Source organism: Panthera onca, chromosome B2, assembly GCF_046562875.1.
Source record: "Panthera onca isolate mPanOnc1 chromosome B2, mPanOnc1 haplotype 2, whole genome shotgun sequence".
Classification (NCBI taxonomy): domain Eukaryota; kingdom Metazoa; phylum Chordata; class Mammalia; order Carnivora; family Felidae; genus Panthera; species Panthera onca.
In genome coordinates, this window is record NC_138343.1 from 34,296,927 (window position 1) to 34,324,347 (window position 27,421).

At 36.6% G+C, this 27,421-nt stretch overlaps 1 protein-coding gene across 1 annotated transcript in view; it reads right to left on the reverse strand.

Annotated features, from left to right (window-relative positions):
- The window catches only part of SRPK1 (SRSF protein kinase 1), an 82,054-nt gene that overhangs the window by 35,069 nt on the left and 19,564 nt on the right, over positions 1-27,421 (reverse strand).

A 27,421-nucleotide genomic window follows, 5' to 3' on the forward strand; every position in this document is an offset into this window, starting at 1 on the left:
TATTCTGCATTTAGAATTATTTCCCTAAAGTTAAATTACCAGGTAAGGATAAAAACATTCTCCCTATTTATAAAAATAACATGATAAATATTGAAAAATTGGAAAATAATTACTTTGTTTTAAAACACTGCTACTCTGAACAAATTAAGATTTAAAAAAAAATTTTTTTTTTTAACCTTTATTTATTTTTGAGACAGAGAGAGACAGAGCACGAATGGGGGAGGGGCAGAGAGAGAGGGAGACACAGAATCGGAAGCAGGCTCCAGGCTCTGAGCCATCAGCCCAGAGCCCGACGCGGGGCTCGAACTCACGGACCGCGAGATCGCGACCTGAGCTGAAGTCAGACGCTTAACCGACTGAGCCACCCAGGCGCCCCAAGAACAAATTAAGATTTTAAACTACTTCTTTCCAGTCTGTGGCCATAACTGGCTTTTAGGATTATTATTTAAGACTTTTCTAAAGGGGTTGTAACTGAATTATATCTCCTCACATATGTGGGCTTCTGGTACTTAAGTATTACCAGGTTTGGAAAACTTAGCTTCTTTGATAGGTAAAAATGGTCTCTCATTAAAAATTTAAAAAATTTTACTAATTCCTTCCTCTACATGCCAATCAATTAGTTATATCAAAATTTCTGTGCACTGAAAGGTTCGGAGGCAAAAAGACTTAGATTTACACTCAGGCTGACACTTATTAGCTACCTGCTAATAATAATAAATAATAAATAAATAATAAAGCTTTAAACAAAATAAGGTACAAAACATTCCTTCCAGTAGCTGCAGGAAAAGGAATTTTAACCCCCATTTTCAATATTTTATTTACCTTTTTATCAATCTGTTTCATCAGATTCTCTTTTCAAAACAACAAAAAAAAATTTGTTTTTATTATTAAAAAGTTTCTTTTTTAATTTTTTTTTCAATATATGAAATTTATTGTCGAATTGGTTTCCATACAACACCCAGCGCTCATCCCAAAAGGTGTCCTCCTCGATACCCATCACCCACCCCCTCCTCCCTCCCACCCCCCCCATCAACCCTCAGTTTGTTCTCAGTTTTTAAGAGTCTCTTATGCTTTGGCTCTCTCCCACTCTAACCTCTTTTTTTTTTTTTTTCCTTCCCCTCCCCCATGGGTTCCTGTTAAGTTTCTCAGGATCCACATAAGAGTGAAACCATATGGTATCTGTATGGCTTATTTCACTTAGCATCACACTCTCCAGTTCCATCCACGTGGCTACAAAGGGCCATATTTCATTCTTTCTCATTGCCACGTAGTAAAAAAGTTTCTTAATGTTTATTATTTATTTTTAAGAGACAGAGAATGAGCAGGGGAGGGGCAGAGAGCAAGGGAGACACAGAACCCAAAGCAGGCTCCAAGCTCTGAGCTGTCAGAGCCTGACACAGGGCTAGAACTCATGAACCATGAGATCATGACCCTGAGCTGAAGTCAGATGCTTAACCGACTGAGCCACCCAGGTGCCCCAACAACAAAAAAATTTTAATAGCAAAACCAGTTATATGGGCTATTGAGACAGAAGACATACCTTGGCAAGCAACACTTAATGATTCAGATTAGATTTTTGGTGACCTTTCCAACCTGCCTCACTTCTTGACACTTTTGGTCTTCCAGGAACACAGAGCAGCTATAAAACTACATGATTCAATGTGTTCATTTTTAGTGAAAACGTGTCTTTGGAAAACTTAATTAAGAACTACCCGGCCCAACTTCCTAGATAGAAATAATGAGTCTGAATGAATATTCCTAAAATTCAGATCAAAATGAATTTCTACAACAGATCTCTAATTTCAAACTTGTTGCCTTTTACAATTAAAATTACAATTTGACTGGGGTGCCTGGTTGGCTCAGTCAGATAAGTAAGTGTCTGATTCCTGATCTCAAGGTCATGAGTTCAAGCCTTGCAGTGGGCTCCACACTGGAAGTGGAGCCTACTTAAAAACAAAAACAAAAAGCAAAAAACAAACGAACAAAAATTACTATATGATTTTAAGAAGAACGAAAATTGTGAAAAATTTGAGAAGTACTGAGGTATAAGTGAAAACCAGACATAAAAATGCTGGAATATTAGAATTCTACAAATATCATAGGATTCGTTATGTTAAAAATTGTTTTTTAAAGATTTGAATATTCTTGGAAGCAAATACATTTGTGAACAGAAGTTTTTAGTTATAAAACTGTACATTAAATAGCATTCCCAGTTAAAGGATTTATGATTGAATTATAGACTGCAAGTCACAATGAGAAATGCCAAGACTCTACCCTGAGACATGTGTTGACACAGAAGAAACTCTCTTCTTATTCTAAAACAATACAGAAAGAGATCACCTAAGAAAAAAATCCTACTTTAACTTTTAAATATCATTTTAAAAATATGCTAAATTTATATATAAGCATTAATTTCAAATAGAGAACGTCTTAATGTTCAGTCATCTCTCTGTGGCAGATGTCCTGTTCCTTCAGTCCCAGAGTCTTCCTCTGTCTTGATTTACGTCTTCATTTCCATAGTGCATATTATTGGTAATTTCTGAAGAATGTGTGCATGGGAGGTAAATTTATTAAGATCTCTCCTATTATTTTATCCTCACTCTTGACTGCCAGTCTGAGTAAAAAATAAATGCTCCGTTGCCTTCTAGCTTTCAGTGGTGCTGACAAATCCAATCAATGCCTTCCCATTTCTGAGTCTCCAAACAGGGATTGTTTTTTCTCCCTGGAAGGAAGAAATCTTATTTTTAAAGAATTTTCTATTTTTTTAAATTTTATTTTTTAAACGTTTTTAATTTTATTTTTTTGAAAGACAGAGACAGAATGCAAGCAGGGGAAGGGCAGAGAGAGAGGGAGACACAGAATTCAAAGCAGGCTCTAGGCTCTGAGCTGTCAGCATAGAGCCCGATGTGGGGCTCGAACCCATGGATGAGAGATCATGACCTGAGCCAAAGTCAGATGCTCAACCAACTGAGCCATCCGGGCACCCCAAGAATTTGCTCTTTAATTCCCAGATTCTGAAATTTCCTGAATGGCTTTTTGAAAATCTAACTTGCTAAGTACTTTCTGTATCAGTACTTACAAAGTAGAGATTCATTTAGTTCTGAGAAAGTTTCCTATATTTCAAAGTGAATTTAATCCTCTGTCTATTCTCTCTGGAACTCTTTTTTTTCCCCCCAGATGCGGGACCCTCTGGCTTACTACATTAATTTCCTTACATTTTCTATCTCTTTAGATCTTGTTGTTCTATTTTCAACACTTATCCTTCTAACTTGTGTTGTCTGTTACATTTCTACCATATTTTTAATTTCCTAAACTTTGGTCTTTTTTTGTTTTTTTTATTAAAGTAAACTCTGTGGGGTTTGAACTCATGACCCTGAGATCAAGAATCATATGCTCTAGGGGCGCCTGGGTGGCTCAGTCGGTTAAGTGTCCAACTTCAGCTCAGGTCATGATCTCGCAGTTCGTGAGTCCGAGCCCCATGCTGAGATCTGTGCTGACAGCTCAGAGCCTGGAGCCTGCTTCAGATTCTGACTCCCTCTCTCTCTGCTCCTCCCCTGCTCATGCTCTCTTATCTCTCAAAAAAGAAATAAACGTTTTAAAAAAATTAGACAAACAAAAAAGAAGCTTAAGCTCTACCAGCTGAGCCAGCCAGGTGCCCCTTTTTTGCTCTTAATGTTCCTTTTTTACAGACTCCTGAACAGTTTCAATGATGCACTGTAATCTTTTACCTTAAGGATACTATTTATAGTTTTAAGTTTCCTTCTGATCCTTGCATCATCTTGGCTTTCTCAAACTGCCGATGTTTTACTAATCCCATACTTTTTACATATGATGTCCCTCAAGGAATATCAAACAACTGAAAAAAGTCTCTGTCATAAAAAGACAAAAAACAAAAAAACAAAAAAAGAAATTTTGAGGAAACAGAGACAGTTACTAATAGATAATGAGGATGATGACATGATTAAAGAATTCAGAATCACTGTTAACTTTTATTGATGATGGGTGTTAAAAGAAAAAAAAATCGGAAGAAATGTTACAGAAAGAAATTTCAGCTTATTAATATTAGGAACTGAAACCCATTCTTCCTGGAACAAAAAAAAGGAGAGTTCTAAAATAATTTCAGTCTGTGCCTTTAAACTCTTTATACCTACACTTCATGTCTCAAATATTTGCTATTCATGTTCAGAAGAAAGAAATTATGTCAGCACTTTAAAGCATATAAAATTTAACCCAATACATTTACAAAATCTCGAATAAATTGAAACAGACAACAGATAAAATTTTAATAGCAGTATGATTTCAAAAGAGTCAAATAATTTGTAACCTGATCAAAAGAGCAATAATGTTAGAAATAAGAATATACTTGGCCAGAATACAGAATGAAGCCAAGGCAAAAATCTATGAAGAAGGCAGAAAGTACTGGAAAAGTGTGACAGTTGCCGAAACCAAGAGGCGGACGCTTAACTAACTGAGCCAACCAGGTGCCCCCTGCTGCCATTTCTAAGGATCCTTTCAATTCAGATTTCATTCCTGGTATAATTCTCATTCCTAACCATCCTTCACCCCAATCACTAATCACCCAAATATATAGTAAAAACAAAGTGCCAAACAAAAACTTACTGTCTTTGTGAGCAAATACTATATATTGATAATTGCCATGAAGAATATGCTACTTATGAGTTTTTACTTAAACATTTCAGGAACTTACATATTTACATGAATGAACTACGTGAACTTCCCATCCCCTGCCTTTTTTTTTTTTTTTTTTTTTTTAACCAAGTCTATTAGTAACCCACTAAATTGGTTTATAACCTCCTAGCAGGTTGGCTTGAAAAAAACTGTCCTAGAATTATTTTTAATTTCTTTAGTGAGATAGAATTCACATGCCATAAATTCACCAATCTAAAGCATATAAATCAGTGGTTTTAGTATATTCACAGAGCTGTACAATCTCACCACAATCTAAATTTAGGACATTTTCATGACTCCCACAAAAAACACTAATCCCATTAGCAGTAACTCACCATTACACCTTTCCCTTAGACTCTGAAAGCCATTAATCTACTTTCTGTCTCTAAGAATTTGCCTATTTTGGACACTTCATGTAAGTGGAACCACTCAATGTGTGGTCTTCTCTGACTTCTTTCACATAGCATGTTTTCAAGGTTCATCCCATGTTGTAGGATGTAGCAGTTCTTCATTACTTCTTATGGATGAATAATATTCCATTATATGGATAAACACATTTCATTTATCCAGTCATCAGTTGATGGACATTTGGGTTGTTTCCATTCTTTGGCTATTATGAGTCATGCTGCTATCTTGATTTAAAGAGGAAATGAAATTTAAAATTTCAAAGTATTTAGAAATGAGTGCATTACATGTTAAAATCTGTGACACTCAGTTTCACCCAAGAGAAATATTTGTAACCTTGACTATACCAATTATAAAACAAAAGCTGTTATTAAATAAAGAGCTAAAAACAAAAACAGAAGGAATAAGAATTTTAAACTCCAAATCAAAAGTTAATTATTTGTACAAGATGAATAAGATAAGGCTTTAGGAAAATAAATTAAAAAAAAAAATCCTGTAACGATGTAACAGTAATGGAGATTAAAAAATTGAAAATCCATATCCTAAAAAAGGCAACAAAAGTCCAGACAGTTTTCAGGTCAAGTGCTACTACATTTTCAAAGAAGGGTTACTGGATAGCTTTCTTTTTATAAATGTTCCAGTACATCCTAAGAATTGCAAAAGGTCTCCACTTTGAGATCACTGGCTTAACCCTGACTTCCAAGGCTGAGAAGAAAGACACACACATGTATACAATGCACATACAAACAACCAATAGAAAACCATTGGTTTAGACTGTCTATTAGTCTGTCTTTTCAATGAGCTTTATGTAAAATTACCGAGTAACATTCACAAGCAAATTTTTATAAAAGGATAAGCCAAACAAAAATAAATCTATTACTGTCATTCATTACTAAATATATGTACAGAAGAAAAGAACACAAAAATTATGAAAATGTCAGACAAAACTCAAGATGCATTTGGGATCGAAATCCTTGATAAACTAGGAAAAAACTTAACTTAAAGATATCTACTAGAAACCCATAGAAATATTACATACATAGTTCTACAAATCGAAGACCTTCATTACAGTAAAACAGTTTTATGGTACTTTTCAAAGTTGTACTGACAGTCTTAGATGATAATTTAAGGCAAGAAAAAGAACCAGATTTGTCACCATTACAAAGTGGCTAATTTTATCCAGAAATTTTGAGAAAAACAACCAATTATAAAAGTATTTCTACAGACTAGCAATAACCAATAAAAAATATAACTGATAAAATACAATGAATTTACAGTAATAATACAAAATTGAAAAATATGTGATGCTTTAACAAACAAAAAGAAAAGCTATTCCTAGATAGGAAAAATCAAAACTGTAAACGTGTCTATTTTCCAGAAAGTAATCTATATACATTCAAAATCATCTCAATCAAAATCAACAGGATATTTTGTAGAACCTGTCCAGTAAAATCTAAGAAAAGAAAATTAGCTAAAATAGCCAAGATTTTTTTAAAAAGAGAAATAATTGGGAACTTGGCCTCTAAGGAGTAAGATATAATAAACAACTATAGTAATTAAAATCCTGTAACACTGATACTGGATTAGAATGAAATCAAGTATTGGATTAATGGAGCATTTCAAAACAATGGGAAAAACACTGACTGTTTATGATAATCACTGGGAAAATCAGCTATGTGGGGGAAAGGGTCCTTCCAAGGAGGAAGGTAGATCAATGAGACGGGATGTGATAAAATGTGAAGAAATGGGCCTTAAGCCAAGAACTGCATGCAGGTGGCCTGTAGAAGTTGTGAAAGACAAAAAATGGACTCTTCCCTAGAGACCCTAGAGGAATACTGATCTGCTGACCCATTTTAGACTTCTAACCTCCAGAAATGTAAGATGGTAACTTTGTGTTGTTTTAAGCTACTAAATTTATGGTAATTTGTTACAGCGACAATAGGAAACTAATACAGCCACGTAGCATTACTAATATGTCAATTCAAGAAAGATTGAAATGGTCCATGAACATATACAAGTATCTCAAAATCAACAGCAACAGGGAAACAAATTAAAACAAAAATCTTTTGGGGCACCTGGGTTGCTCAGCCATTTAAGCGTCTGACTTTGGCTCAGGTTATGATCTCATGGTTTGTGAGTTCAAGCCCCACGTTGGGTTCTGTGCTGACAGCTCACAGCCTGGAACCTGCTTCAGATTCTGTGTCTTCCTCTCTCTCTGGCCCCCTAACTCTCTCTCTCTCTCTCAAAAATAAATAATGAAAACGTTTTTTAAAAGTTAAGAAAAACCACAATGGTCTTTTTTTTTTTTTGCCACTGACTTGGCAGAAATTAAAAAGGATTAATTTCACATGTTGACAAGGATTTGGAGGGCATAGATGGGCATTCTTTTATGCTGTTAATGGGACTAATGTGTGAGTCTTTTTGAAAGGTAATTTGGCAGTTTAAAGTTTAAAAAATACATATCCTTTGACTTGGTAATAGTCCACTTCTGGGAGGCAATAATAATGGAATGGTTAAGAGCCCAAGTTCTGGAGGGTGACTGCTTGAATAATGAATCTGTCCTACCTTCTATAAGATGTGTGACTGAAGTCACTTAAGATCCCAAGTTTCACAAATGACCCATCTACAAAATGCCTAGTAAGTAGGTAGTGCTTGTTATTAGCTGTTATTAATGCATTCTAAAGTACATATACATGTTTAAAACAACTATGTCGGTGAGGACTCAGAGAAATTGGAACCCTTGTGCATTGTTGATGAGAACGTAAAAATGGTGCAGATGCTATGGAAAACAGTACGGTGAGTACTCAAAAAATAAAAAATATAATTGCCATAGAATCCAGCAATTCTACTTCTGGGTATACACCTAAAAGAACTGAAAGCAAGGACTCAAATATTAAATAAGCACAGAGTTTCAGTTCTAGAAGATGAAAGAAGATGGGGATAGATGGTGGTGATGATTGCACAACAACGTGAATGTATGTAATATCACTAAACTACACTTAAAAATGGTTAAGATGTTTATGTGTACCTTATCACAAGTTGAAAAAAAAAAACAAAACATCAACCTAGAAAAACTCACAATCCAACCCCAAATACCATGACAGAATTTGTAACAGTGCTTTGGCATGATGCTGTGATGTCACACAATATATAGATCCCTAGATCTTTTAATTAAGCAGGAAATAAAAATACTAAATTAAAAAAAAGGAAAGCCATCACTTTATTGTTAGTGTGACATAAATGAATACAATTTGTAATCAATAGTAGCAGTAATTTAAGTAATTTATGGCACCTCCATAAAAAGCAAAGGTACTACAATGGAAAGCTCTCTAAGACACACCATTAAAATGAAAAAGACAAATGCTTGCTTTGGCAGTGCACATACTAAAATGAAAAAGATGAGTAGCTCAATGATACATAGAGTGTGATCCATTTCACATATTTTAAAAATGTATGTAGGTACATATACTACTATACAAACATACTGAGGGGCTTTCAAGAATACAATTGTTCACAGCGTTCCCCTGGAGGAAAGAATGAAGGAATAAGGAAGGATGTAGGGAAATATAAAGGGAGTTTTCACATTTTGTCTTGTATAATACAATTCTGAATTGTTAGGATCTTTTCCAATGAGAATTACTCATGAAATAGTCACACACTTAAAAAATAGATAAAATTAAAAACAGATAAAACTCACTGTTAAATTGGTAAGAGTGCAGGGACAGGACTGCTACTGTCTGTTTTTTTTTTTTTTTTTTAAGTTTACTTATTTTGAGAGAGTGTGCACGTGAGCAGGGGAGGGACAGAGAAAGAGAGAGGGAGAGAGAGAGAATCCCAAGCAGGCTCGATACTGTCAGTGTGGAGACCAATGTAGGGCTCCAACACATAAACCGTGAGATCATGATCTGAGCCGAAATCAAGAGTCAGATGCTTAACTGAGCCACCCAGGTGCCCCTGGATTGCTACTTTCACACTCAGCTTCATTTTCTGTCCAGCATAATTTCTGAAAGGAAATGACCCTCTACAACTTGCCAAGGCCGCCAATCACATGGCTCTAAGCAAGATCTAGAATCCTTTTTAGAGGGAAATGACAGATGCAGAGCTCTATTTCTGAAATCTTAAGCAATAAGGACCAAGGAGTTGCCAGAGATGATTACTGCCACCAAGTAGGGAGATAATGTCTGAGAATGAAGTCAAAATAAAAATAAAGCTAAGACATTTATTGGCTAGGGGTGGAAAAAAATAGGTACCGAATGTATCTCCAGTGTCCAGAGGCAGTTCCCTACCTATTAATCCCTCTGGATATAGCCTGAGTTTGAACTGGGTACTTATAAAAAGAAGCATTCTAAATAAGACACATACATAAACACAATGAGGCAATAATCGCAACAGTTTTAAACTATTCCACTTCTAAATATTTATCCTATAAATTAAAATAAATACACACATGAACACAGACTTTATAATAATGTCAACTTCTTAGTTTTGATACAGTTACATAAAAAGCAACTACTGGGGGAAACTGGATGAAGGGTAACTGAGATCTTCCTATACTATCTCTGCAACTTCCTGTGAATCTGCAATTATTTTAAAATTTAAAAAACTTTAAAAATTTGTGGAAAAAATCAAGATACACACAAAGATTTGGACATAATGTTTATCATAGTATTTATTATAGCAAAAAATTAGAAACAAAAACTTTAAGATGATGGATTACACAACATTTATATTATCTTCCTGCTCCAAGCCAATAAAACTAAAACAAAGGATACATTAATAAATCTAAAACAATGTGGAAACAGAGAGAGAGCAACATCCTAACAACCTAGAAAACCAAAGGTGGGGTGAGTCACAGTGGTGGAGGGAGACAGCCAACCTATCATTAAACTATGGATACAGAGATATGATGGAAAGCGGGTATAAGAAGAGGGATGGTAAAAAGAGTTTTATAAACTGAAAGTTTGTAAAATAGCATTGATACCCTAACACAGCACAGTAGACAGCCTGGAATTTATCCTGTAGGGCTATGATCCCTAAAGAAAATGAACACAAACAGAATAACAAAGGCTGTCAGTGTGGATACTGGTACTCCAGAATAAAGTTCTCCAGATTCTGGTGCCCGGCATCATGGTGGTGTTCTGCCTATTCACCTGTAAGAAAAATCCTTGGTAAGGACACAGGGCTTTCAATTAGTTCTCTAATTGTTCATCTCATAAATATGAAAAGCTGACCAAGTATAAGTAAACATTTGAGGAAAACCTCCAACCCCCAAAGATAGAGACCAAGATAAACAACTAGAAAACTGATCCTAGAGGAGAGAAATGCATTCAGGAAGAACACGATTTTTAAAACTACAGTTGACCCTTGAACAACATGGGTATGAATTATGTGGGACTATTTATATGCAATTTTTTTTGACAAATACAGTACAGTCCTGTAAACGTATTTTATGATTTTCTTAGTAACATTTTCCTTTCTCTAGCATACGTTATTGGTAGAATATAGTATCTAATATACAACATAAAAAACAACGTGTTAATCAACTACGTTATGGGCAAGATGAGGATTCTGGTCAATAGTATGCTTTTAGCAGTTGAATTTTTGGGGATTCGAAACATACATGGACTTAAAAAAATTTTTTTTAAACATTTTTATTTATGACTGATAGAGAGAGGCAGAGCATGAGCATGGGAGGGGCAGAGAGAGGGGGAGACACAGAATCCGAAGCAGGGTCCAGGCTCTGAGTTGTCAGCACAGAGCCCGATGCAGGGCTCGAACTCATGATCTGAGCCGAAGTCAGATCATACATGGACTCCTGACTGTGTTGGGGGTCAGCGTCCCTAACCCCTGTGTTGTTCAAAGGTCAACTATAATTATGTGAACAAAGAGATCTTAAATGGTATTGGCTTCCAAACGGAGTAAGATTCACTAAAGGAAAAGTAATGAGTGAAAAAGAAGCTTCAGAAAATAGTCTTCTAAATGTAGGAGAAAAAAAATTACCCATGGAGATGATAAATGCACCAAAAAGAGATAAGAGGCAAAGGCAATCAATTCAGAAGGTCCAACATCTGAATAATGGGAGTTGCAGAACAAGAGATTTGGAGGGGAGGATATATTTAAAGAAATACAAGAAATGTGTGGGGATTAAATGGAATCTCCATTTAAATCAGAAGAGCCCTCCTGGTGCTCACCTGGATTACTTTTACCTACAAAGAGATAAATTACTAAGGAAATTTCAGAATCCAGTGTTATGATCCTAAAGGCTTCTAGGGGGGAAAAAGGTTTAAAAGGGCAATAATCACACTGGCATTAAATGTCTCATTTAGAAACCCAGGATAAAAAAGGACCATGAGGCAATGACTCCCAAATCCTGAGTAAAATCTTTCTTTTCTTTCTTTTTTTAGCCATTCTAACTCTGAATTGCATTGGAGGGCAGAGTCTTTTAAACATGGAGGGATTTTCCTTCCCTTTCCCTTCCTTTCCTTAGTAGGCTCCATACTGGGCAAGCCCCAATGTGGGGCCTGACCTCATGATCCTGAGATCAAGAGTTGGCCGCTTAACCAACTGAGTCACCCAGGCGCACCTATAATTCATCTTTTCTGAAGAAGTTACTTGAGGACAGAAAACAAAAGGTAAAACTGAGATAGAAAACATAAGATCCAGGTAAACAGTGAGTCCAAAAGAGAGGACAGGAAAAAAAGGTTCCAAGAGAAGAACTGTAAAGAAAACTATGGGGATTCAGAAGTGCACTTGTGATGAGTACTAGGTCATGTATGGAAGTGCTAAGTCACTATATCGCACACCTGAAATGAATATAGCACCATATATGTTAACTATACTGGAATTAAAAAAAAAAAAACAAAACCTGAAATGCATTTAATCTGAAATTAATCCAGAGCCAGAGACCAGAGGTCTCTAAGAGAGATCTCAGGGAAAACACATAGACAAGAAAGTATACCTGAAACACGGGAGGTACATGATAAAAGGAGACGACACAAAGCAGAAAAATAGAATTCCAGAAAACCACCAAAAGTCAAACAAAAAAGGATATACAATTATAGGTATAGCTGTTAAAGTAACATAAGTTACTGACGGATTATTGATTTTCCACTTTCAAAATCAACATGATTAAACATGCATCTAGGGGGCTGACTGTAATCCTTTCTAGGGACTTCAGAGGGCAGGTACCATCTTTGTGCTCTCCTGCCATGCTCTGGAGCACCAGGGCCTGCTAGAGGGGAATTTTACATGCAGTTGGTACTCTGGTTTTTATGTCCTGTGCCCTGGTTTTTGAAGCTGCCACTGAGAGGATAACCTATCATCACCTGGTTCTGGTGGCCAATGGGGCTTGCATTCCAGTTCCATGGGACTGTAGAAGTCAAAGAGATACTTCTTGGCAGGAAACTATCTCCAGGGCACTGTGCAGACTGCACATCAAGGCACAACCCCTGGTCTTTCTGTGAAGGAGACCTCTTGGCTTGTCCTGGGACTTCAGTCTCAGAGACAGGCTTCAGGTTTGGCATACATCTAGTAGATTACAGAGCTGCTCTCAAGGAACATAGCTGTGGACACCTCTTGGCATTCTTCCTCTGCCTTGCTCCAGCTTGCCAGTATCTACCAGAAAAGAGATTATACACTTATCTAGAGGCCTGATTTTTGCAACTGCTGCCCAGGGGACACTGGACAGTAAGACTTATGCTTGTGATTCCACAGGAATGTATGTATCTGCACACATTTAAAAGCTGCTGCCTACGGGTCTGGCTTCCAAAGAGCCTGATTCTAGGTGCTTAAATCCTCCCCTTAGGGGCATTCTCAATTACTGGGAGCTATTAAGAACTGCTTGGCATGTTCTCAAATCCTGGGATATATGAGAAATATAATAGGCTGCTTGGACAAACACAACATTTTGAAAGACAACAAAGAGTTGGGGTAGGGTTAAACAATAAGGTTCATCTCCTACATGAGGCCACTCCTTCAAGACTGGGAGAGGTGGCTGTTTTCAACCAACCAAGAGAGTCAAGCAAAATGATCAATCAGAAGAATATGTTTCAAACGAAAGAACAAGATAAAACCTCAGAAAAAAAAACTCTTAATGAAACAGAGGTAAGTTCAAAACAATGGTCACAAAGCTGCTCACTGAACTTGGGAGAAGAAGGGATGAACACAGTGAGAACTTTAATAGAGAGATAAGAAATACTAAAAAAGTACCCAATAGAAGTCACAGAGCTGAAGAATAGAATAACTGAACTGAAAAATACATGAGATTCAACAGCAGATGAATGAAACAGAAGAAAGGATCGGTCAACTCAAAGACAGTGAAAACTTAATTAGAGTAGGAAAAAAAGTGAAGACGGTTTAAGGGGCTTATGAAACAATATCAATTGGATGAATATTTGCATTATAGAGGTCCCAAAGGTGAAGAGAAAGAGAAAGGGGTAGAAATCTTGTTTGAAGAAATAATGGCTGAAAACTTCTATAACGTGGGAAAGGAAACAGACATCCAGATCTAGGAAGCCCAGAGAATTCCAAAAAAGATGAATCCAAGGAGATCCACACCAGGACACACGATTAAAATCTTAAAAGTTAAAGACAAGGAGAAAAAGAACTCATTATGTACAATGGAACCACCATAAAATTATGAGCAGACTGTTCAGCAGAATTCTCTGCAGGCCAGAAGGGAAGAGTACAATATATTCAAAGTACTGAAAGAAAAAAACCTTCCAACCAAGAGTACCCTATTTGCAACGTTATCATTCAATATTGAAGGAGAGATGAAGTTTTCCAGACAAGCAAAAGCTAAAGGAGTTCATCACCATTAAAGCAGCCTTGTAAGAAAAAGAAATGTTAAAGTGACTTCTTTAAGCTGAAAAGAAAAGGCCCTAAGTGGCAGCAAGAAAACGTAAGAATGTATCTCCCTCAAGAAGCAAACATATTGTAAAGAAACATAATTAATCACCATAAAGCTAGATGGAGGTTAAAAGACAAAAGCAGTAAAAACAACTATGATTATAATAATGAGTTAAGGGATACACAAGTAAAAAGTGACATCAAAACAAAAAACATGGGGTTGGGAGAGCTTTAGAATGGGCTCAAACTTAAGTTGTCATTAACTTAAAACAGATTATTAGATATAAGTTGTTGTATGTAAGCTTCATGGTAACCACAAAGCAAAAATCTATAGTGAACACACAAAAGGTAAAGAGAAAGGAATACACAATTGTATCAGTAAAAAAAGTCATTAAATCACAAAGAGAGCAAGAGAAGAAACAGAGAGGAACTACAAAACCAGCCAGCAAACAACTAAGTACATACCTGTCAACAATTACTTTAAATGTAAATGGAATAAATGCTCCAACCAAGACATAGAATGGTTGAATGGATAAAAAGCCAACACTCATCTATATGTGGCCTACAAGAGACTCACTTCAGATGTAAGAACACACAGACTGAAAATGAAAGTATAGAATGATATCCCATGCAAATGGAAACCAAAAGAAAGCTGGACTAGCTATACTTTTATCAGAAAAAAATGGACTTTAAAACAAAGACTGTAATAAGAGACAAAGATGGCATTATGAAATGATAAAGGGGTCAATCCAACAGTAGGATATGACATTTATAAATATGTATGTACCTAACATTGAAGCACCTAAATATACAAAGCAAATATTAACAGATCTCAAGGGAGAAAAGGACAGCAATAATATGGTAATAACAGGGAGTTTTAATATCCTACTTACATTGATGGACAGATCATCCAAACAAAAAATCAATAAGGAAACTAAGGTCTTAAATGACTCATTAGACCAGATGGATTTAACAGATACATACAGAATATGCCACCCAGAGGCAACAAAATACACGCTCTTCCAAGTGTACACGCACATTCTCTAAGACAGATTGTATGTTCACAAAACAAGTATTAATAAATATAAAAGGACTGAAATCATATCAAGCAGCTTTTCTTTTTTTTTTTTAAATTTATTTTTTGGGACAGAGAGAGAGACAGAGCATGAACGGGGGAGGGGCAGAGAGAGAGGGAGACACAGAATCGGAAGCAGGCTCCAGGCTCTGAGCCATCAGCCCAGAGCCCGACGCGGGGCTCGAACTCACGGACCGCGAGATCGTGACCTGGCTGAAGTCGGACGCTTAACCGACTGCGCCACCCAGGCGCCCCCAAGCAGCTTTTCTGACAACAGTATGAAACTAGAATTACAAGAAAACTAGGAAATAAGAGATTAAACAACATGCTACTGAACAACCAATGAGTCAAAAAAATTAAAAGAGAAATAAAAAAATATCTTGAGACAAATGAAACTGAAATGTACCAAAATTTGTGGGATGCAGTACTTCTAAGGGAGGTCACAGTGACAAATGCCTACCTTAAGAAACAAGAAAAGTCTCAAACAACGTAACTTTACACCTCAAGGAACTAGAAAAAGAAAAACAAAGCTCAAAGTTAGTACAAGGAAGGAAATAACAAAAACGAGAGCAGAAATATATAAAAAAGAGACTAACAAGACAACACAGAAGATCAATGAAACTAAGGGCTGGTTCTCTGAGAAGATAAACAAAACTGACAATCCTTTAAACTAGACTAAGAAAAAAAGATGACTCAAAATCAGAAATGAAAGACGAGAGGTTACAACTGCGCCTACAAATATACAAAAAATTATCAGTGACTACTATGAAACAATTATATGCTAACAAACTGGACAACCAAGAAGAAATGCATAAATTCCTAGAAACATATAACTTACCAAGACTGAATCATGAAGAAACAGAAAATCTGAACAGACCAATAACTAGGAAGGAGACTGAATCAGTAATAAAAAATCTCCCAACAAACAAAAACCAGACAGGTTCACTGGTTAAGTTCTACCTTAGAGTCAAAGAACAATACCAATTCTTCTCAAACTCTTCCAACAACGAGAAGAGGAGGGAGACCTTCCAAATTCATTTTACAAAGCCAGATTTACCCTGATCCCAAAACCAGACAAGGATACCAAAAGGAGGGAAAATTACAGGTTAATATCCCTGATAAACATAGATGCAAAAATCCTCAACAAAATATTAGCAAACCAAACTCAACAATACATTAAAGGATCATTCACCACAATCAAGGGGGACTTATTCCAGCGATGCAAGGATGGTTCAACATCCGCAAATCAGTCAACATGACACATATTAATAATAAGAAGGATAAAAATTATGATCATCTTGATAGATGAAGAAAAAGATTTAACAAAACTCAACATCCATTTATGATAAAAACTCTCAACAAAGTAGGTATAGAGAGAACATACCTTAACATAATAAAGGTCACGTAGGACACGGCCCACACCTGACACTGTATTCAACAGCAAGAAAGCCTTTTCTCTAAGATCAGGAACAAGACAAAGATGTTCATCTCACTGCTTCTATTCAACACTGTACTGGAAGGCCTAATCAGAGCAATTAGGCAAGAAAAAGAAATAAAAGGCATCCAAATTGGAAAGGAGTACAACTGTCACTATTTGCAGATAACGTGAGGTTATATATAGAAAAACCTAAAGACTTCATCAAAGAACAGAATAAATTCAGTTCAGTTGCAGAAATCAATACACATAAATTAGTTGTGTTTCTATATAATAATGATGAACTATCAGAAAGAGAAATTAAGAAAATAACACCATAAATAAAATACCTAGGAATAAACTTAACAAGGAGGTGAAACATCTGTATATTGTAAACTATGAAAACATTAATGAAAGAAAATGAAAAAGACACAAATGAATATAAAGACAGTCTATACTCTGGATCAGAAGAATCAATATTGTTGATTAAATAAATGTACATACTACCTAAAGCAATCTACACATTCAATGGAATCCCCATCAAAATTCCAATAGCCTTTTACAAAGAAAAAGGAACAAATAACCCTAAAATTCTGTATGGAACTGTAAAAAAAACCCAAGCAGGGGCGCCTGGGTGGCTCAGTCGGTTGGGCATCCGGCTTTGGCTCAGGTCATGATCTCGCAGCTTGTGAGTTCGAGCCCCACGTTGGGCTCTGTGTGGACAGCTCAGAGCTTGGAGCCTGCTTAGGATTCTGCACCTCCCTCTCTCTCTGCTCCTCCTCCTCCTCTCTCTCTCTCTCTCTCTCTCTCCAAATTAAACATTAAAGAAAAATTAAAAAAAAAAAAAAAAAAACCCAAGCAAACCAGTAACCAAAAAAATCTTGAGAAAGAACAAAGCTGGAAGTTTCATGCACCTTGATTTCAAACTACATTACAAAGCTACAGTGGTCAAAACAGTATGATACTGGCATAAAAATAGGCTCCTGGATCAACAGAACAGAATAGAGAACCCAGAAATAAATCCATGCATATATGGGTTTAAATTAATTTATGACAAAGGAGCCATGAATATATAAAGGGGAAAGAATAGTCTCTTCAATAAACAATGCTGGGAAAACTGGACAGTCATAGGCGTAAGAATGAAATTGGACCACTATTTTACACCATACACAAATAGATTAAACACTTTTAAGACTGGAAACCATGAAACTACTAGAAGAAAATATAGGTGGTAAACTCCTTGGCAAAGGTTTTGATTTTTTTCTTAATTTGACACCAAAAGCAAAAGTAAATGGGACTATATTTTGTACTAAAAAGCTGCACAGCAAAGGAAACCATCAACAAAATGAAAGGCAAGCTACTGAATGGGAGGAAACATTTGTAAATCATGTATCTGATAGGGGGCTAATATCCAAAATATTAAAGAATTCAAAAAGCTCAACAGGGACAAAATTCAATTAAAAAATTTAGATCTTCTAAAAGAAGATCTGAATAGACATTTTTCCAAAGACAGAGAGATGGCCAACAGATACATGAAAACATGTTCAACATCACTAACCACCAGGGAAATGCAAATCAAAACCTTAATGAGATATCACCTCACATCTGTTAGAAAGGCTATTAGCAAAAAAGACAAGAAATAACAAGTGTTGGTGGGGATGTGGAGAAACTGGAATACTCATACATTGCTCATGGAAATGTGAAATAATATAAACACTTTGGAAGTCTGTTAGTTTCTCAAAATGTTAAATGTTAGAATTACCACATGACCCAATAATTCTACTTCTAGGTACATATCCAGAAATGAAAACATGCGTCCACACACAAAGAAACTGTACACAACTGTTCACAAGAGCATTAATCTTAATAGCCCCAAAGTGGAAACAACTGAAATGTCCATCAACTGATGCACGGATAAATAAAAGTATATATATTCGTATGATGGAATATTATTCAGCCATAAAAAGAAATGAAGTACTGACACATCTGCAACATGGATGAACCTTAAAAACATTATACTAAGTGAAAGAAGTCAGCCACAAAAAGACCTCATATAATACTCCATTTACATGAAATGTCCAGAATTGGCAAATTCAGAGACAGAAAGTAGATTAGCTGCCAGAATCTAGGGGAAGGGTGTAAGGTGAGTGGTAATCAGTTTTGGCCTTTTTGTTTTTGGTGGCGGATGGTGGTGGATGGTGGTGGTGGTAAAAATGTTCTCAACTTATATTGTGGTAAGATGGTACGACTCTGCTCTAGGATACGGGAGAGAGAGTAGAGGTAGGATAAGTGAATTAAGTCTTCTTTAATCAAAGCAGGACTTAGGGCACCTGGGTGGCTCAGTCGGTTAAGTGTGGTTAAGTGTTTGACTCTTGATTTCAGCTCAGGTCATGATCTCACAGTCGTGAGATCGACCCTGCGTTGGGCTCGGGGCTCCTGCTTGGGATTCTGTCCTTCTCTCTCCCTCTGCCCCTCCCTAGCTTGCACGTTTTTTTCCTTCCTTCCTTCCTTCCTTCCTCCCTCCCTCCCTTCCTCCCTTCCTTCCTCCCTCCCTCCCTATCTCTCTCATAAATACATAAATAAATAAAATTTCAAATTAAAAAAATCATAGCAGGAATAGATGGTAATAGGTAAAGCTGAGCAATCAAGAAATCACAATAAGCATGATGGAGATGTGCACTAAACAGAATATGAAATGAATAATGTTACATGTCGATTATATTCCAATAAAACAAAGCAACCAGCTACAAAGAAACAGCTCAAAGCAGTTGCCTTAGGAAGTAGGCCCATGACTGGGGAAAGGGTAGGGCAGAACACTGTGTAGCTTTTGTTTAAAAAGGTTTCCATGCTAGGGGCACCTGGTGGCTCAGTTAGTTAAGCATCCTGACTCTTGAATTCAGCTCAGGTCAAGATCTCACAATTCATGAGTTCAAGCCCCGCACTGTTAGCACAGACTGCTTGCAATTCTCTTTCTCTCTCAAAATAAGTAAACATTAAAAAAGAAAAAGGCTTCCATTCTTCTTTTTTTTTTTTTTTTTCCCCAATACTAAGAGACATAATTCATCTTGGAAAAAACCAGAAACCTAACCATCCAACAAGAGAGAGCTAAGTGAATTTATTGGCTGTTTAAATCATCATTTGTGTCAAATTTGACTGCCAATTTGTTCATTTGACACAAAAATTGTAATTGCTGAAAAGATCACCTATTTGTACCCCTTAATCAATGTATTTCATTTTCAGGCTCTACTATTTTTTAAATGTTTCTGTGCAATGAACTTCTAAAGTATACATTACTATCTTTTTTTAAAAAGCCAATTTATCATACTGTTAGATTCTTCCAGTGTGAAGCATACTTCTTGTCTATGTGTTTTCCCTAAGACCTCCCTCTTAGAGCCCTCTGACCTCTAGGTCCAGAGTTTGTTTCCCAAAACAAAAATCACAAAAACATTCTACATAAACACTTGCAGAAAGAAGTTAGCATTATTCCTGTACCTTTATAGTCCCAATAAGATTAAGGGACTGTATAAGGGAATTCATGGCAATTCAGATTATGTAAGGAAAAAAAAGTTTCCTCTATATGAATTGACCATAAGACCTTAGATTCTACAGAACATTTGTGCCCTGTTGTCTCCCCTCTTCCAGAATCTCAATGCCAAACAGATAATCATATCTTATGAAAGATGTTATAACGGGGTAAGAGCATGGACTGCAACATAACTCACCTACAGTCAAATCCTGGAAATCCTGGCTTTGCTATTTATTCCCTGTGTGATCTTAGGCAAGTAACTTAACCTGTCTCTGTTTCCTTGTCTATAAAGTCATAAAAATAAAAGCACCAAGTTTATAAGGTTGCTCTGAGCACTGAATGAGTTAGTAGTACTCACCACAAGGCTTAGGATAGTGTCTGGTAATAGGTACTACTATTTTTTTTTTAATTTTTTTTAACGTTTTATTTATTTTTGAGACAGAGAGAGACAGAGCATGAACAGGGGAGGGGCAGAGAGAGAGGGAGACACAGAATCGGAAGCAGGCTCCAGGCTCTGAGCCATCAGCCCAGAGCCCGACGCGGGGCTCGAACTCACGGACCGCAAGATCGTGACCTGAGCTGAAGTCGGACGTCTAACCGACTGAGCCACCCAGGCGCCCCTAGGTACTACTATTTCTAATAGAGAAATCTGGATAGTCTCTTTGGCTGGAGCTCTTCTCTGTGATAGTTTAAATATTAACAAATACTGGCAGCTAGTCTGAGAAATGCAATGTAAAAGTTTTGGGAGAAAGGTACCTGCATTTAACCCAAGTACAATTAATTTTAAGACATGATATTATTTGAGATAAAAACACTATCTGGACTTCGAAAATATTTATTAGATGGAAGGTTTTTTTTTTTCTTTTTAGAGTGGCACTTTTTGTCATAGATGAATCACTGTTTCTAGAATCTTCTTCTTTTAACAGAAACATCACCTAAAAGCTACTGATTCTATTGCTATCCCTGTCAATAAATAACGGATCTTATTTTGTTGTTTGCCACTAAGAAAAATTATTTAAGTGAGTTCAGTAAAGCTCCTTACATGATTAACGTATACAAAAGCACTCTGATACTGAGAGATGAGAATTTTTCTTGTAACTATGAAGCTGCTTCGCTGTGGTCATCTATTTGTGCCTGATGCTTATCATACACCAGCATGCCAGCAAACACAATTCTGTTGCTTCTCTCAAGGAAGTGCAGTTGTTCATTAATGACAGAGAAACAATAGGAAGAAAAAAAGAAGTCTGAACTTGTTACATGATTTTCCTCCCCTTTATTTTATTTGGACATGTTCAAATCATTCATGACTGCAATTCTTTGGTGGTAACCTTAAAATATCTCTAGACTTCAAATTATTACATATTGCCTAAAATGTTATAGAGAAGTCAACTGACAGCTCCCATCTAGGGCAGTTTCTGCACTTCAAAGGAATACAGTTTAGAAATTCCAACTCATAAAAGCATGTTACAATCTTTCCTCTCCAAAGACAGAATAGATTTAAAAGAATCAATGTTTTAAATAACATCGGGGCACCCTGGTGGCTCAGTTGGTTAAGTGTCTTGACTTCGGCTCAGGTCATGATCTCACAGTTCCTGAGTTTGAGCCCTGCGTTGGCAGTCAGGCTCTGTGCTGACAACTCAGGGCCTGGAGCCAGCTTTGGATTCTGTATCTCCCTCTCTCTGCCCCTCCCCCACTCACACTGTCTGTCTGTCTGTCTGTCTCTCTCTCTCTCCTTCAAAATAAATAAACATTAAAAAAATTTTTTTAAATAACAAAAATGTCAACTTTAAAAACTGCATACACATCTACTTTTCAAATTTATTCCAAAAAGACCAAGCCTCCTTGTTTCAGCCTAATTCAAAACCACAAGGAGGTTAAAGTCCACCACCGCTTTATGTAATGACTATGTACATAACAGAGGAAAAGTTATTTTAAGTATTTTACCAAAGTACATGGGAATACAGAACAAAATTACATTGCAGCCATTCCTTCCCATCTAGTTCTTTATGCACTACTGAAAATAGTCCAGGAGGAGAAAGTATGCAACAAAATCAAAACTTGTTCTCCCGTTTGGGGGGACAGAAAAGCCATCAAGTTCAATATATTCACAAATACTAATGTTTTCTAATGTAATCCAAAGGGGACATGTACTGTAACAAGGTTTTACCTTAAAAATTATTCAAAACCTAGATTCTAATAACCACATGGTCAAACTTCCCATTACACGTAGCAATACAATATGAGATACACAACACCTTCTTGAATACTCTCATCAGAATGTTTAACTGAAACCTAATCAATCTTTTCGTCTTAACTTCCAGTTTTAAGGAAATGCAAGGAAAGGAGGAACAAGTTAAACAAGTTAGACAAATCCAGAGTGTGGGGTATTTTCTAAGACAACTGGTCTGATCTCTTGGCTGGGAGTGGGGTGGGAGGGGTGGGGGGGGGAGGGGAGTTATGGTGGTGGGGTAGGGGGAACTGTTTTAGATGAAATATATACACACAGAAAATATGAGAACTTGATTTAATCATGATTCAAACAGCAGACATTTATAAGGCAACTGGGGAAACATAGATATAAACTGCCTGTGAGATGATATTAAGGAATTATTGTCCATAATATCATTACCACAGCTAAGAAAGATATGTGAAAGAACATCCTTATTCTTAGGAGGAGCAAGCTGAAGTATTTAGGGATATGGGGTCATGGTTTCTGCAACTTACTTTCAAACAGTTCAGTCAAAAGAAGTATTTATACACATATATCTAACTAACACCCCTAGATGGCTAAATGTACTAAGTATTTATTATGCTAGTCTCAGCTTTTCTAGGTTTTTGAAATTTCTCATCATTGAGGAAAAGGATTAGGATAGAATCAAACTTTTCTTATGCTTATAGTCATTATTATTACACTTAAAAACATTAAATATTCCACACAGATGCATTATTTATTATTTCTAATTTGTTGGAAATTTAGATTTCTGTGATTAATAACTTCAAACACTAAAAAAAAGGGATACACAGGAAAGCATTAAATCTACTTTCCTGACATGGTACAACTATAGGTAATAAATCATCTTCTTGTAGCTTATAGAAATCTAGTACAGGTATGGTTATGAATTCCATTTATATACACCACCAATCTGTGTCAAAGCAGAAATTTCCTTTGTAAAGTAGGTATTTGTTCAAGAATGAAAAGTGTTTCTTTGACATCTGGTCAACCAGATTTAGTCAGCAGGTAGAATATCTGTGTAACAATATTAATTTTTCTAAAGTATTTATTTATTGGGATCCCTGGGTGGCTAGTCAGTTAAGTGACTGACTTCAGCTCAGGTCATGATCTTACAGTTTGTGAGCTCGAGCCCCATGTCGGGCTCTGTGCTGACAGAGCCTGCTTGGAGCCTGCTTTGGATTCTGTGTTTCCCTCTCTCTCTGCCCCTCCTCTGCTTGTGCTCTGTCTCTCAAAAATAAACAAACATTAAAAAAAAACTTTAAGTTATTTATTTGAGACAGCAAGTGCGAGAGAGAATGAGTAGGGAAGGGGCGGGGGGTGGGGGCGGGAGAGGACAGGGGGCTCTGGGCTGACAGCAGAGAACCTAATGGAGGACTCAAACTCACAATTCATGAGATCATGATCTGAGCCCAAGTTAGATGCTCAACTAAGCCACCCAGGTGCCCCCCTTATCCATTTTTGTTTTACATACTCCCTCATATTTCATAGGCATTCAAATGTTTACTGAATTGAACAGACTTATTTCTTTGGCTCCTGTTAATAAATATAATCATCCTTCAATTTTACATCAAGGTTTCATTCTATCTACTGATTCCATGAAAAGGAATGTTTTCCTGTTGAGTTCTTTAAGAAAACATTTTGATGCTTCTCTTAGATCCAATCCTAGTAAAATGAAAAGATATGTTCACTCAATAATGTATACATAAATTCAGAGAAACTTCATTCATAATAGGCCCAAACAGAAAATAACACGGATGTCTATCAATGGAGTAAAGATTAAAAACTGAGGTACAGGCATGTAATAGATTAGTATTCAGCAATAAAAAGGAACTACTAAAACATACAACAAACACAGATCAATCTCGAAACCATTATGCTGAGCAAAAGAAGACAGACACCAAAGAGTAGATACTGTACAATTCCTTTTATATTAGTTCATTGACCAAACTAATCTAAAATGAAGAAAGAAGACCTGGCCCGGGGTCAGGTTGGGGAGGGGGTAATTACATGGATACATACATTTGTCAAAATATACTGAACTATACTATGAAATGGGTTAATTTTATTGTTTGCTCATTTTACTGTATTGTTACACCTCAATAAAACTGACTTTAAAATAGGGCATGGTATTCCCTTCCTTCTATTTTTAATAGAAATTAAAGCTATCCCTGGATTAATACAAAGCCAAGGAACTGAATTCTCCTTGAGTATTCAGAGTTTTTGCCATTTGGCAAACAACAGGAAACTGAGAGCTCTTCCTAAGGAAAGGTCCTGTAATGGAGCAGCAATAAGCAGTGAATGAGACAAAGGAGGCAAGAACAGCAGATCTGGAGACAAGCACTTCATTTGCAAGGGGCCCTTGAAAGAGCACAAAGAATGGGTGCTAACAACAAAAACAAGTAGGAGAAATACATGTGGGTCAGTTTAAGATTACAAAATGCATACCTTTAAGAGGAGACATTACAGAACAATTTCCCATAATTTAGTTTGGAAAAATTCATAAATTTGGAAGTCTGCCTAATTTCTATTTCCTTTTAATAAAACCTACTTGAAAATGTTTCTATACCCTAAAACTTTTTAGAAATCTGAAGTTTAGTTGATTCTCTAGTCACTTGAAATCCCTCTAATCTCAAATGAATTCAAGCAGCAGTCATTCAAAAGAACTAATGCACTTCTTGATTTTTAGGGTAAACTAAGATTTAAAAAATTTTTTTAATGTTTGTTTATTTTTGAGAGACAGAGAGAGAGAGAGAGAGAGAGAGAGAGAGAATGAACATGGGAGGGGCAGAGAGAGAGGGAGACACAGAATCTGAAGCAGGTTCCAGGCTCTGGGCTGTCAGCATAGAGCCCAACGTAGGGCTCAAACCCACTAACCACGAGATCATGACCTGAGCTGAAGTCAGACACTCAACCAACTGAGCCATCCAGGAGCCCCTACAGTAATTGTTTTTAAGCTGACACACGGCATACCAGAGAAAGACACCATATTTCCCAGTCTCCCTTGCAGCTATTTACAGGCCATGTAGAAGGAAACTCCTCAAGAAACTGGCAAGCACCCTACACCATTTCCCATGCTTGAAACAGATGCTACCTGGGCCTCTGAACACACGGGGCACAACCCAGGATGGCAGGAGAAGTGAGCAAGGAGTCTGTGGGTCCATAACACTTTGTGGAGTAAGCCACTGTGAACAGCTAAGGATACATCCCCAGAATTTTACACTGGGAAGAAATAATCTTGTTTTAGCCACTTATTACTTTGGATCTTTTGTTACTCACTGTTAAAAGTTAAGTCTTTCTCTTACTCCAGCTCCCCATCCCTTTTCCCTTCTCCAAAGGGAATACAAGCCAGTTTCTCCTATATGATTCTATACAAGAGTAAATGTATATATGGGTGTACATGGGGGCACATATACACATATCCTTATTTTTAACTACTGTTAGCATACAATACAATATTCAAGGCATCCCTTTTTCATTCAGCAACATTTCAGAATAATGCCTTAACTAGGGATGCAGGTGTTTCCTTTTTTCCCCTAAGAAATTAGTTTTTAAAAGAGCAAGGGAAGGGCATAGAGAGAAGATGACACAGAATCTAAAGCACGCTCCAGGCTCTAAGCTGTCAGCACAGAGCCCGACGTGGGGCTTGAACTCACAAACTGTGAGATCATGACCTGAGCCAAAGTTAGATGCTTAACAGACTGAGCCACCCAGGTACCCCAGGTGTTTCATTATTAATGGGAGCATGATATACCCTAATTTTTAAAAAGTATGCATTCTGTGGGACGTTTCCTTCTACGGTCACTAACTACTAACCCTTGTATTTAATACTTTTTTACACATGGATATGTATATCAGTGTAACAAATGCCTAGAAACGGAAAAGTCAGGTCAAAGGGTATGTGCAATTTAATTTACTTTTTGATACATACTACTGATCGCCTTTCACAGATGCTATATCAATTTACACTCCTATTAGCAATGTATGACTGTTTCTCCATTTCAATGCCATATATTATTTTTTGTTTTTTTGCCAACTTGATGGGGAAACACAGAATCTCAAAGGATGGTAAAAAGCCCTATAATTCAAGTTGATCACATTGGTAGTTGTCTTAAGTAAAAATGAAAGTGTTATGATCTCACAGCCCATGAGTTCAAGCCCCGCATCTGGCTCTGTGTAGACAGCTCAGAGCCTGGAGCCTGCTTTGGATTCTCTCTCTGCCCCTCCCCAGCTCATGCTCTGTCTCTCTCTCTCTCTCTCCTTCAAAAAGAAATAAACATTTAAAAAAAAGTTTTTTAATAAAAAAAATAAAAATGTTAGAGTAAAAAGCAGGCAATCCTATATACACTGTAAATAGTTATTATTACCTAAAACATAGAAGCAAACAGGCCATTTCTTTGCCTAAGGATGTACTGACTCCTGTGCCTAATCACCTTTCTTGCAATCATCACACTCATATGTATCAATTCTAATTTCTAGTTGGGGTTTCTCTGAAGTTAAGCAAGAACTTAAAAAACTTGGAAATCCATAAAAAGAATGATGATCTCTAAGAACAGGTACAAAGTGATTTCCAGAATACAATGTTAAGGAGAAAAACAGTACAGTGCAAAAGAATGTATGCTTATTGCCTTATGTACAAGACAGAAAAATAATATATAATACTTGCTCATTTTTACAAAAAATAAGTCAGAAATGAATGAAATGGTTATACCTTTAGGCAGTGGGTGGGAACAAGAAAAACGAGAAAGGGATGGGAATCGACTTCCTGAGCCATGTACAACGTTTTAATTACTGAAATGAAAAGAAAAAACTGATGGGGGAAAAAAAAAAAAATCAAACCTTAAAGGGGAGCCTAGGTTGGCTCAGTTGGTTGGGCACCTGACTCTTGATTTCACAGGTCATGATTTCACAGTTCATGAGATCGAGCCCCACGTCAGGCTCTGCGCTGACTGAGGAGCCAGCTTGGGATTCTCTCTCCCTCTCTCTCTGCCCCTCCCCTGCTCATGCTGTTTCTCAAAATAAATAAACATTAAAAAAAAAAAAAAAATCAAACCTAAAATTAAATGTAAACAGATGAAAAAAATAAATGAATAAAACATAGGGAAAAATTAATTCTGGACAGTTGTCTATGCATCCTTAAGTGGGATATTATCATGAGGACTTAAAGAACTATAAAGAAATCTTGCACTTAATTGACTGTTGATGGTGACATGTAATCTTGAAAGTACTTGTGTG